Genomic DNA, 11,225 nt, shown 5'->3' with positions numbered 1-11,225 from the left:
AGTCACTACCCATGACTGGGTGCAGATGTACAACTGCTAAAACTTTACCCTCGATGAAACTACCCACCCTGTGCCCAGCTTGGTGACTTAACAAGAAAAAATGTATTTAAAAACCATCCTGGGCTTCCCTGGTGGTGCAGTGCTTGAGAGTCTGCCTGCCGATGCAGGGGACATGGGTTCGTGCCCCGGTCTGGGAAGATCCCACATGCCGCGGAGCGGCTGGGCCCGTGAGCCATGGCCGTTGGGCCTGTGCGTCTGGAGCCTGTGCTCCACAACGAGAGAGGCCACAACAGTGAGAGGTCCGTGTACCGCAAAAAAAAAAGAAAAACTCCTAAGTGGATTTCCCCACTGTGGATGGCCTGAGGCCCTGGACACTTCAGGATTAAAGCCAAACAGAAAAAGAAACCAACGGTGACTGAGCTTAACCAGCAACGTCAATAAGAGGAAAAGTCAATGCAGGCGTTGTTTGGAAGCTGTTAATCTCCCGCTCACAGGAGGAGCTCTGTGTGTTCTCGGCCGCTCTGCTGAGTAAGGCACACATGTCCCGTTTAATCTGGGAGAGAAGGATTACTGGCTGCAAGGAGCTGATATAAATCTGTGGCACTTAAAGATGAAATCAGAGGTTTCTAATGTCCATCTTGAAGACTATTCCTTCAGAATGAGCGGCAAGCTTCTGAACCAATCGTTACGTGCAAAGGAAGTGCAGCGATGCTGTCTTTCCGAATCAGGGCAGCGTCTGCACCTGTTGGGTCTCTTCAAGTCCAGGCCTCTAACACGGGGGAAGGAAACAGTTCAAGCTGTAAAGTGGCCGAGCGCCCCGGCGAGGCCTGGTGTCGCCTTGTCCACTGGCTTGTTTCACTTGTAAGTAACAGTTACTGGGCCTTTATGGGTCTCGCTGCCCGTGGTGCCTACGGGATGATGAGGGGCCTGCAGAGCAGAGAGAAGGGCCAGGAAGCTGCCCCTGTGCGGGAGGCGTCGTCGGAGGGGAGGGTCCGGCCAACTCCTCAGGGCCCCCCCTTGGGTGTCTACTCGTCCCCAAAACAAAACTAAACAGACACTCGACCAACGTCTCACTGCTCCAGAAAGCCTTGTGCCTGATGAGATAAGGAGGGTGTTTCAATGCACTTAATTTTCTTTTAAAATATTCTGATTCATCCGACCATCACTCCCTGGCCTGGAAGGGAACTGTGAATTTCCCTGTTTTGAAGCTCACCTGGTTTACACGCCCTGGGAGGAAGGTAAACGTGCAATTAAAACGACATCTCCGGCCCTCGTTGCTCCCTGGGATCCACACTGAGGCCGGGGCCGTGGAGAGCAGACCCGCCTCTTGTTTCTTCCTTTCTTAGGCTCTGGGCTCCGCTGAGACCGAAGGGCCAATTTCCTCAGCGACTTGCCTCCTTAGGGAGCCCAGCCTGTGTCCTGCACATCAGGCCAGGCCTGTTTCTGACAAAATTGAGTGAGTGGTGATGGCTAGTCATTTTCCCTTTGGTAAGATTCAATCGACCAGTGTAGGAACGACATGGTGATGCTGAGGTGACACTAGCTGGAGACCAGCACGATCCGTGACTGAGGACTGAGGCCCTTCCTTAACCTCTGGACTCACCCCGACCACTCACCACGGCCGCTGAACTCGTGGACGGCCGGGACCCTCAACTCCGTCCAGCTGGGCACGTCCGTCCAGCTGGGCACGACCTTGAGTTCACCGTGGCTTTCTTTCTAATTTAAAAGCCCTCGGCTCTATTTTCTAGGCTCTGTTCACCTTCCTGATGTATTGTCTGAAGAATCTTTCTTCTTCCGTAACTACTCAGGATGTCTCTGGTGACAGCCCATTACTCAAGGAAAAGGCACCATTTGTAGCTGGTGCAGGAACGCAACAGAAGCGGAGACGATCTAATCATGGGAGAGCAGAAGCTGCTGGGACCAGAAGAGATGCGGTCTCACACACTAGCACAACCTCAGGGGTCCCGGCAGGTCACCTGCAGGGCGGTGGGGGGGCTGGTCCCGGAGACCAGCCGAGGGTTTGCTCACCGTCAGACTGGCCCTCAGTTTAGGCTGATGGCCATCAAACGTGAGTGTTTGCTGATTAAATTCCCCACGTGCTGCTCTTATTAAATGAGAGAAAAACACTTCCCTCGAAGTTTGCTTTGTTAGCCTAAGATTGTTTGCAGAGTAACCCTGGAAGCGCTCTGCTCGTATTCTGACCATTTTCCTGTAACCCTGTGCTGAATTTGCTAATTTTGTTTTGATCGTTCACTTTCTGGATCAAACACAAAGCGCCGCTCTTTCCTCGGGGAGCTTAGTCTCTTGGGGCGGCAGCCTTGCTGGGGACGGGCCGCGGAGGCGCTGGCTATACCAAGTGTCAGCTCCCAGACACCAGCCTTTGGGGCTAATTGCATTTTCCCACCTATGTCCGTGTCCAGTGGTGTCTGGACCTTAGTCCCTGGGATCCCAGGAGCCACTTACACCGTCTGAGAAAGCGTCGTATGCAGACCAAGCTTCATATCCAGTAGAGGGCTGCTGGCCAGACTCTCCTTCCTGGGCACCGGAGCCCTCTCACTGCCCTGGGGACTCTGGCCTGTCCCTGGCTCCCCAGGATGCAGACAGGGTGGGAGCAGAGCAGAAGCTGGGCTGCAAGGACATGGCAGGGAGAGAGCTTTGTTCCCAGGTGCACCCGGGATGCCAAGCTCTAGCCTGAAGTCTTTACAGCAGAGCTCTAAACCCCTGAAAATGAGTTTATAGTGGAAATTCTGCCAGACCTTTTAACTATAGCGACGCTGCTGTGGTACTCAGAAGCGACTCCTTCTCTTTCCAGACACACGTGCTCCTTTAGGTGGACCTCCCGCCTCCGTGTAAACACGGCAAATAGCCTGCTTCTCCTCCCAGACGCTGGATGCCCCCCTCCATCTGCAGAAGATGGCCGGTCCCGGGGTGGCAGGGCGGCTCATCCCGGACGCCACAGCCCCCTTCCCTCCCGGCTGTGGGGTCAGTCAACCTGCACATCCTTGAGTGTTTTCTCACCATTATTTCTTTCAGTGATGCCCCTGAGGGGAGTGGCAGGGTTTGCAGACAACCCGTGAACCACTGGGTCTGACAGAATCTGACTGTCGGGCAGGGTCTAAGTAAACAGCGGAGAGGCCGTGCGCATCAGAGAAAGGCCCCTCAGAGGCCGACAGCTTGTCTGGTCCAACATGCGTGGGTTTCCAGGGAAATGGACTACTTAAAAGTGATGAGAGGTGACAAGGGCTTCCTAATTCTTCTGCGAGGCCCTCCCAGCCTCACCTGCCTAGGCCCCGAGTCCCGCTGGGCTGGGACCTGAGAGGCGGCACAAAGGCCGGCAGGCGAGAGGGAAATGGAGGGAAGGAGATGCCTCCTCCTCCCGGCAGCCCTCGGGGGGCAGCCAGCTCCTGACGACCCCCGTCACGGGAGGCCACGTCTGCAGGGTGGGCCAGGCACGTCCACGGCCAAGCGGCCCCCAGAACCATGAGAGTTTATTGCTGGCTTCCTGGCCTGAGACTTTCAGCTAGAAATGAACCAGGGATCGGAAGCAAAGACTTGGACACAAGCGTTCCGTTGCTAGATTCCAAGATCATGGAAATAAGTGAAAATGTCACCAGTGGGCACCGAGGGGCAGAGTCGGGGCGCTCCGGTCATCGGGCCACCAGCATGGCCATCGGGCCACCGGCACGGCCATCAGGTCACCAGCACGGCCATCGGGCCACCGGCATGGCCATCAAGCCACCAGGTCACCGGCACGGCCATCAGGCCACCAGCATGGCCATGGGGTCACCAACACGGCCATCAGGCCACCAGCACGGCCATCGGGCCACCGGCACGGCCACTGGCCTTGCCAACAGTCCCCAGCTGAGCGCCATCTCCCAGAATTAGCCGAGAGCCCCGCTGAGGATGGCTTATTGTGACACACACAGCTCTGTGACTGTGAGGGACACGGACGCCCCTCTGGGTGTGGGGTGTCCAAGCTGAGGGGTGCTGGGTAGGCAGTGGCCCAGTGGACCCTCCACACATCACGCCGAGCCCTGAGCCTGGTGACGGGCAAGCGGGGTCTGGTGTGAGGACCACCCAGCCAGGTGCACGCGGCCCGTGACGCAGAGCAGCCAAGCGCTGCAGACCAGCCGGCGAGGAGCCCGCAAGGCCGCAGGTGCATTTCCGTCCCTGGTCGGCGGTGTCCGTCTGCAGCTGGACCAGCGGCCGTGCGATCAGGGAAGGGAGCTGCCACGAGTGGTGTGGGCCCATCCACCCCACCAGCCCGCCAGTGCTCTCGTGTCCAATGGAGGAAGGTAACCGGCTGGCTCTTCGGTGTCAGAGCACGGCTTCACTCCCAGCCGCGTCCTCAGGCTTCCCCTGCGCGCGGCCGCTTCTCCCTCTCATCTCTGGCATCGTCAGCACAGGAACTTGTTCAGCTACTGTATTCGGACGGGGACTGAGACTGTGCATGGGGGCATCTAGTGACATAGAAACGTGTCCTGCCCGTGGCACCGACACAGCAGGAGGCCCCACGAACACATATCACGGAGGGGACCCCCAGGACGCCTCCAGCCCAGGGAGGGTCACGTCACAGGGAGCACGTGGAAGGGACTCCCACATCCTCCTTCTCTGTAACAGACAGGACGACTGTCAAGGAAGGAGGGGATGCCCCCCTTCCAGGTGGGGGGAGTCGGCTACAGCTTCAGGACCAGAGACGCAGCCCTCGGCAGGTCACGGGCAGTTCCACGTGGTCCAGCAGCTGCGCACACGAGCGGGGCCACCTGCCTGGGACAGTACCGTCCCTGGGCCCCGAGCCGACTAATTTAAGCCTGTGTTTTGCAACTGGTCTATATTTGAGGAGTTGATTTCAGATAACCCTGGAAAACAGGAAGCAAAGGCTATAATTTTAAAGAACTATTTGGCCATCAACCCACGAAGAACAACAATCCTAAGATTGTTAAGTGCAGGGGAAAAACTCAGAAATTTAATGTTAAGAGTTTTATGTGTCTTTTCCCTAGAGTTTGTCAGCCTTCTCTGTGGGAGACATGGGGGGAAGAGGAAAGACTGAAAGTTGCCCAAGCAAATAAATAACTGAAAATTTCCACAGTCCCCCTTCTCAAAAGAAAGGCGACATGAGATGAGAAATCAGTTTACTTCCAACTGTAACACATCTTCCTTGAAGGAAAACAGAAAGGCTCATTTTGCAAAGGCATAACGAAAGCTAACATAATCTTCATGCTGAACATGAAAGAAAAAATTAAAATAACGGGAAGAATGTTGGTTCTTTCCCATAGCATCGCAGGGCCGGAGGGCAGAGGCACGACGTGAGGGGCCGCACTGCTGGGCCCAGCACGGAGGTGCAGCATGAGAGAAACAGTCAGAAAACAACCCTCATGGCTCAGCGCTCGGACTGCACGTCGCTAATCTCGTGCAGATTCAAAGTTTGCCTCTAAGAGCAGGACGGACAAGTCGGGGGACGGGGGGAGTAACCCCCAGGCCCAGGCACGGTCGTGAGGCTCAGGAGCCCCTCCCCCTCTGTCAAAGGCAGCCACGCGCAGGCAGGTGTCTCCTACCGGCTTCCGTCCTCCCCCCAACACACGACAGCCTCAGACACTGGGGCGGGGGGTCTCGCTGATCTGACCCCCGCCCCTCCCCCAAACAAAAGAGCAACGGGACATCACCGTGCTGAGTTTTCTCCTTCAACACATTGTGCGTCTTCCCGGGCCTGTCTGTAGGTGACGCTGTGACAGAGAACCCAACACAAGTGGCCTGGATACTGAGTGGGTGAAGGTCAAGGTCACTGTTCTGTGTGAACGGGTCGCCGAAGCAGCACCTCCCACCTGGGTTCAGGGCCGCCCAAGGCCTTCACCAGCTTTAACGGGAAAAGTCACAATCTTCTAATGTGACTTGAAACCACGTCCTCTAACGTTCTAATACAATTTTCTTCCATAAAACCACACTGAAACACACTTTGTAACGGCCAAGGACACGCCCCACACGCCCTTATCAAAGGATAGCCATCCGTCCGGGAACATCGCTCTGGGTTTGCCTAGGCCTTTGATGTAAATGAAATGTAAACCCGAGGGCCCAGCTGCCGGGTGTTGCACAGACACCCAAAGGGTCATCCGGCTTCGTGTAATCATCCTACTTTGAGTCTCTGCGATGTGAATAAGCCCCTTCTCTCTGATGTCACTTCCATAGCAGTTAACAGCAGCTAGAATGTATTCAATAGATAAAGTTCTGTGAGTACAAACCTGGCAACGAGATACACTTTCAGTTTTGCACATGGAAAGACTCAGCTGTCAGACACAGCTGACACCTCAAGATCAAAATTAAGCAATAAACCATCGGATGCAAAAGAAAAAGGAAAAAGCTGGGCAAGATGTGGGTGAAAGAGTAGGAATGGTGTGTATTTAGGCTGAATGAGTCTGCTTCTCTTGGGGGGTTACACCACACCCTTTTCTAAGTGTGTGTTGAAAAGCTGGCTGCAAATGTACTTAAGACATGAGCATTTTGTAGCTTAAAAAACCTCGCTGAAATGGAACTTGCTAAAACTTTCTGGACAAGCCTTCATATTTTAACTTTAGGCTTAATTAAGTAAATCTTATTGCAAAAAAATAAAGACACTAGATCAGCGGGGATTTCTGTTACTTAAAGAGACTCCAAGTTTCAACCTATCCATCAAAATGTGACAAAACTATGGACTGCATAAGGTAAAGTAGGACATTTTTATAAGATGCTTTCTAATCGTGCCCTAAGAGATTCAGTTCCACAGGTTCTTTCTCTTTTGGTAATTTTTTAACGTGTCAGCTTGACTGGGTAGCAGAGCTCTGCCACAGTGACTCTTGCTTTATGAAAGTGGCTGGTGGGTCCGTGCTGGGAACGGATCACCGTGAGTCCTGACCCTTCTGTGGGTGCAGAGGGAGCTTCGTGTCTGTGCTGTGAATGTGTGACTGTTTCTGCAGGGAAAGGACTGCTTCTCCCTGACACTCGCCAGGGGTGCCCTGACCTGAAGGAAGGGTGAGAGCCCCTCGACCCTTCGGTGTCACCATCTCAGGGCATCCTGGCTTATTCTGTGCCTTACTTATCATTCAGCTCATATATGCTGAGTGACTATGTAGGGCCCAGTGATGGATCCCTGCCTTCAGGGCTCTTGGGCTGATCTGGGGACACAGGTGGCAAGAGAGGATGGGGAGTGAGCTCAGCCACTGAGAGAACAAGTAGGACTTTCTGTCACAGCCCAGGTGTTGGGGAGGAGGCGTGAGCAGTGCCTGGTAAGGTCCGATCTGTCACAGTTACTACCCCAAACCACCCAAGGACCATCCGTCTTCAGGTTGGACCCTGGGCCCCTCAGTACAATCCCAGGGGACTTTATGTCCTTGATTTCCTCAGTGACAACGTCTTCTGGCCTCACCTCATGCGCTTCCTGCCCCAGACCTGGAATCAGCTGATCCTCCAAGAAACTCTGGTCTCCTTTGTTAGGAAATAGTATTTACAGATTACAGACTGGATGCTAGAGGTTCAAAATTCAATATTTTAAAAGGGATAAAAGAGACCCCAATTTTACATGGGATGTTTAGTTTCCAAAATCATACAGTTAAACAAAATGGCATCCCTGGAGGCAATGCGAAGCAATGGGGAGAGAGGACACAGCTCTGCACCCACACTGCAGCCCAGCAGCTTCACCCCCCGGTTCTCTCGGGCTCCTCTCCAGTCCTGGGGGAGCGAGCGTTTCCTCCTTGCGACCAAGCAGGGAGATGCCGCTGCTGCCCCACGTGCACTGCACACACCACAACTCACTGAATTTAAAGGCCATGGATCGCGAGATGCCCCAGCTCCCGTGGCCATGTGTGGCCATTAGGACCAAGGCCCAGCTGCCACCTGCCCCCCAGCTGCCTGATAAAGAGAAAATCTTCAAAGCACTGAGAAAGAAAAATAAAGGCATGTTACTTTGAGGACCAAAGATAAGTATGAGAGCAGATTTCTAACCAAAAGCAATGCAAGCAAAAGACAGTGAAGCAACATATTTAAAATACTGAAACAAAAGACTGTCATCGTAGAATTCTATTCAGGGGAGGGGAGGGCAGCCTTTCAAAAATAAAGGCTAAACAAAGACTTCTAAGACCTACAAAAGCTGAAAGAACTCATCACCAGCCAACTTGCCTCACAAGAAATGATAAAGAATGTTCTTCAGTCGCTCAGTTCATCAAGGGAACATTGCAATCCCAAATACTTACGGACCTAGTAAAAGGGCTTTAACATACATGAGACAAAGCCCAATAGACATGCAAGATGATTCATGAAAGAAAAATTTTTGAAACTGGACTTTATCAACATTAATTACCTTTTCTCTGCAAAATACTCTGTGAAGGGAATAACAAGTCAAGCCACAGACTAGGAGAAAATCTTTGCAAAATGCGTGTCTGACAGAGGCCTGTTCCCGAAGTACACAAAGAACTCTTAAAATTCAACAATAAACAAACAAACAACTGAACACTTCACCAGAGAAGATACTCAAATGGCAAATAAGTGCCGGAGAGATGTTCTATATCTTTTCTCATTAGGAAACTGAAAATTAAAGCAGGAACGAAACACCACTACACACATATTTAAATGGTTAAAACCCAATAAAAAACAAGAAACAAAAACTAACAGTAACAACTCAGGGTTAGCTTGTGGAGCAACAAGAATTCCACATCACAGAGGTGGAGAGGCAAGCGACGCAGCCACGGTGGAGGACAGTTGGCAATTTCGTATAAACGTAAACACAGTGTTATGGACAATCCAGCAACTGTTCTCCTACTGAACTGAAACCTGTGCCCACAGAAACGTGCACACAAGCATTTACAGCAGCTTTAACCATAATCGCCAAAAATGGAAGCAGCCGAGATGCTCCTCAAAGGTGACGTGGTGCAAACACCCAAGGGAATACTAGTGATAAAAAGAAACGGAGTATCAACCCACACAGCAACATGGATGAAGCTCGAGTTTCTAAGTGACAAACGCCAGCTTGAAAACTCTGTAGACTTTGGAGTTCCTTTTACATGCAATTCGAAGGCAGTAATCCTACAGCCCCGGAAAGCAAGTCAGTCATCCCAGCTGTTTGGGAGGAGGAACCGTAGGAAGGTGAGCCTGTGGATCCTGGGAGGGGTGCTGTGAGGTGGAGAACGAATTCTCCATGGTGCCACGTTGGCGGGTATATGATCCTCTCCACTTATCAAAACCCACAGAATTTCATAGCACCAGGAGTGAACATTCACACGGCAACGTTTGTGCGAAGTTTGAAAAATCTCTTTAGGAGGTCAGGGAATCTCAGGGCAAAATACAGAATGTGACCCCCAAGATCTAAGTGTTTTATGAACGTATAAAACAACTTCAGTGAAAGGAGCTTAGGAAAAAGTGGCGCTCACATAATTCACCTAATTAACGAGCGGAGACCGTAAGACGAAATGTAAAAGACACTCTCTGGTTACAGAACTGAGCTCTGGTTGATGAAGTGAAGCCCAGACGGGCTAACAGCGCTGAAACCGCTACACACAGAGCCTGGAGCTGAACAGTGTGGGTGGCAGATGTGGGGCTGGTTTCTCACCACTGGACAAGCAAGGGGAGAAGCCTAGAATGTTCCATACGGTAAAGGATGACCGACTGAGACCTAAGTATGGGCTCATGTTTAGCTTAATGAGATGCAGACCGTTTCATATAGAAATATGCGTGTCTGCAGACGTGGGTTACTACACACTCACACTTCCTTACTCTGCAGCTGAGGGTTTGGAAGCAGTAACCTCCCAGGAGCACCGGGTGCACCTAGAGCCCAGACCTTGGTTTCTCACATCTCAGTGAAAGAGCCAGAGGTCGTCAGAAACGCTGCCTCGAGGCCACGAGCTTCTTGTGTCCCAGAGAGGAAGGACATGCGAAGTGAGAGAACAACAAAAGACAGCACGAAAGACACAATGACGGGCTATGAAGAAAGAAACACAGGAGCCCGTGGACAGTCCCAGTGGCCAGAACGATTCAAACCACAGAACAACTCAAAGCAGAAACCAAACGTCCGTGACCCCCAATGATGTAAAAAAGTGGTTGCAGGTCTAAATAAGTGGAGAGCAGATGGACGCCTCATAGACAAGAATTGCCAGGAATTTATGCAGGTACCTCCCCCTCAGTGGGGTGGGGTAGATCCCCGTCCTTTCCCGGGGGCTTTGCAGAGTGAGTTCCCTCCAGAGAGCGCGGGATGGAAAGTGCAGAACTCGGGGAGTTAACCTCACAGCAGAGAACTCAACAAAGACGCCCCCCCATGCACTCAGCTCAACCTCAGGGGCGGCCTGTCCGTCATCCCGCAGGTGTGCCCTTGGTGTTACGGGACGAGACGGGCCCTTTCCTGCTGTGTCTTCCTCCCAAAATCCACAACACCAGCCTAATCATGAGAAAGACACCTGACAAATCCAGAAAGAGGGACAGTCTACAAAAATACCTGACCAGCCCTCCCCAGAGCTGCCACCAAACAAGGGGCGTCTGAGCAACTGGGGTCTTGTAGACGGGAGGGCATTACGCAAAAGCTAAGGGAACCTGCATAAAGTACGGGCTTCAGAGAAGAACGCGCCAGTATCACTCAGTGTTAGTGACAGGGTGCTGCTTGCAGGGTCTACGGGGTCATCGAGACCCAGATGGAAACTTTTCTATAAACTTAAGACTAGATCTTTCTAAAATAAAAAGTTTATGAAAAGAATAATTATTTTCAAAAGAACAGTGCTTAGCATGTTATTTATTACCAATATCAATTATTTTGCATTTATTGTTATTTAGTATTTCTTATCAATATTCTTAATTAATAATGATCAATTGGTTAATATTATTAAGCATCTATTTGCTTCAGCCTTTGTTTGTTTCACCATCAGTGAGAATCTCATACTAGACTCGGATCTCTTCAGATGACACAGTTCCAAGGGTCAAGTCATGGTAGATACTGACTGGATTTCCTTCGTCCCGGAAATCCTCGTCTGGAAAATAAAGTGCAAGGTTACGGCGCACAAACGTCGGGTCAGGCCTTTAAGCGTCTCCCTCACGGCTGCAGAACCCATTCCACGGGGTCACAGCACTCCCCTCGGGACAAACCTCTGACCCCAACTCGGTGGTGTGTCCACAGGGTTAGGAAACTCACCAACGACTTCTGAAACCAGGTGTAAATCGCAGGAATGTAGCCCTAGCAGCCCAGCAGGCCCTGTGGAAGAGGGGTGAGGCCGTTAAAA

Source organism: Leucopleurus acutus (assembly GCF_964270905.1).
Source record: "Leucopleurus acutus genome assembly, chromosome: 17".
NCBI lineage: Eukaryota > Metazoa > Chordata > Mammalia > Artiodactyla > Delphinidae > Leucopleurus > Leucopleurus acutus.
Note: the sequence above shows the minus strand (reverse complement) of the source record.